Raw genomic sequence first — 2,724 nt, 5'->3', positions numbered from 1 at the left:
TTTTATGTAACTTTGGCCTAACCAGCAAGCTGCATGGAAGCTGCATCACTTTTCTGAAAGGTATGGTGGTATTAAAATAGGTCCACTGGGGCTTCCCTGGTGGCACAGTGGTTGAGAATCTGCCTGCCAATGCAGGGGACACGGGTTCGAGCCCTGGTCTGGGAAGATCCCACATGCCACGGAGCAACTAAGCCCGTGAGCCACAATTACTGAGCCTGCGCGTCTGGAGCCTGTGCTCCGCAACAAGAGAGGCCGCGATAGTGAGAGGCCCGCGCACCGCGATGAAGAGTGGCCCCCGCTCACCGCAACTGGAGAAAGCCCCTTGCACAGAAACGAAGACCCAACACAGCCAAAAATAAATAAATAAATTAAAAAAAAAAATAGGTCCACAAATATTTTGATACTCCTTCCTTCAAAGAGTGGCACCTAGGCTGTTGCTGCCGTGACTCGGACTGCAGACCAGCACCCCCGGGCTGACAACTCCGCCGCTATGTAGACGTGAAGGAGTACAGCAACAGAGAGGAATTCGCAGAGGGATCCAAGATCAACGAGAGCAAGCATCAGCAGGGTGACGCTAAAATGGTTATTAGAAGCTTGAGCTGGGATACAAGCAAGAAAGATCTGACTGAATGTCTGTCTCAATTTGGAGAAGTTGTAGACTGCACAGTTAAAACAGATCCAGTTGCTGGAAGATCAAGAGGATTTGGATTTGTGCTTTTCAAAGATGGTGACAGTGTTGATAAGGCACTGGAACTGAAAGAACACAAGCTGGATGGCAAATTCATAGATGTTAAAAGGGCCAAAGCTTTAAAAGGGAAGGAACCCTCCAAAAAGGTTTTAGTAGGTGGATTGAGCCCAGATACTTTGGAAAAACAAATTAAAGAATATTTTGGAGCCTTTGGAGAGATTGAAAATATTGAACTTCCACAGATACAAAAACAAATGAAAGAAGAGGATTTTGTTTTATTTCATATACAGCTTAAGAGCCAGTAAATTGTTAGAAAGCAGATATCATCAAACTGGTTCTGGGAAGTGTGAAATCAAAGGGGCACAACCCAAGACATAGGCAGCAACAGAAGCAACAAAAAGGAGGATGAAGTGCAGCAGCTGGTGGACGAGGTGGTACTAGGGGTCGTGGCCGAGGCCGACAGAGCACTTGTGGCAAGGCATCCCGAGGGGGTGGCAGTCACCAAAATAATTACCAGCCATACTAAAGGGGGATGTTGGAGAAAACAGGCAGAGATTGCTAAAGTAACCCATCCTGCAGGACTACATTGAAGATTGGTCTTCTGTTGATCTAAGATGATTATTTTGTAAAAGACTTTCTAGTGTACAAGACAAAACTGTGTCCAACTGTGTATAGCCACCAATTAGTTTTCTTTGTTTTTACTTTGTCTTTTGCTATCTGTGTTATGACTCGATGGGGATTTGTGTTTATACAAATTTTATTTGTATGATTTCATGTTAAACCTCAAATAAATGCTTCCTTATGTGATTGTTTTTCTACGTCAGGTACTAAAGAACTCTGTAAAAGTGTAATTTTAAATAAGCAATAATTAAGGCACAGTTTGCTTTGTAGGGAGTGTTGATCCATGGGGAGAAATTGTGGTGCTTTATGAATAGCCAGCTACAGTGTCTACCCTGTTCTCCTTTTTTGTTAGGTGTATTCCATGCTTTAAGGCTTCATTTCCCTGTTAACTGAGGCTTCCATCATACCTTTAAGTAATGTTGTTTCCTCTCTGTATATCTGAAGACTTTGTCATGAAAGTTTCTGTGGTGTAGTTATAGCGTTGTGATTAGTGGAAGCTTTCTAGTAGACCATAAGTCTTCTGGTTATATTTTGAAAAGTAACTTTTTCTTTTTAATTTATTTTTATTTTTTAAATTTTTGGTTGCATTGGGTCTTTGTTACTGCGCATGGACTTTCTCTAGTTGCAGCGAGCGGGGGCTACTCTTCGTTGTGGTGCGCAGGCTTCTCATTGCGGTGGCTTCTCTTGTTGCGGAGCACGGGCTCTAGGCGTGCAGGCTTCAGTAGTTGTGGCACACGGGCTCAGTAGTTGTGGCTCGTGGGCTCTAGAGAACAGGCTCAGTAGTTATGGCACATGGGCTTAGTTGCTCCACGGCACGTGGGATCTTCCTGCACCAGGGCTCGAACCCGTGTCCCCTGCATTGGCAGGCGGATTCTTGACCACTGTGACATCAGAGAAGTCCGAAAAGTAACTTTTTAATGGCACAAAGCATGCTGTTAGCTCCTTTGATGAATAGAAAATATTTTACATTGTTCTTGTCTCTGGAAAGGCGTTTGTTATGATTTGCTGTATTCAGTGGTCTGCTAGAAAGATCTTTGGCTAATCGTAATACCATAACTTTGTTTTCTTGATTAAAATGTCCACATATATCCAGGGGAAAAACACTTAAACTGTGTTATAGGAGCTACAGTGTAAGAATATCAGATGTAGCTCCATTTAACACAAGGATTTTGGCAAATAAGTATGAAGTTATTGAAGTTTGAACAAAAGTTAGATTAAAATATTTGAAGTAGTGGCTGAGTAGCTAAATTGTATACTATTCTATATTGGTATTCTATTGTATTCTAGTATCGGTATTATGTCACAGCAAACACCAAACTGAGCAAAATATTTTCTGTTGGGGCATTGTTAGCGAGCTATACTGGTTGTTAACTGTGATGTGGTGTGAGTTCTTGGAAAAAGTCATGGTAGCAGGT

At 42.4% G+C, this 2,724-nt stretch overlaps 1 pseudogene; it reads left to right on the top strand.

Annotated features, from left to right (window-relative positions):
- Positions 1–442: 442 nt before the first annotated feature.
- On the top strand, positions 443–1,214 carry LOC133089617 (heterogeneous nuclear ribonucleoprotein D-like; annotated as a pseudogene).
- The last annotated feature ends 1,510 nt before the right edge of the window (positions 1,215–2,724 follow it).

The sequence above is a fragment of the Eubalaena glacialis genome, chromosome 4 (assembly GCF_028564815.1).
Source record: "Eubalaena glacialis isolate mEubGla1 chromosome 4, mEubGla1.1.hap2.+ XY, whole genome shotgun sequence".
Taxonomy (NCBI): Eukaryota; Metazoa; Chordata; class Mammalia; order Artiodactyla; family Balaenidae; genus Eubalaena; species Eubalaena glacialis.
This window is presented reverse-complemented; position numbering and strand designations above follow the sequence as displayed.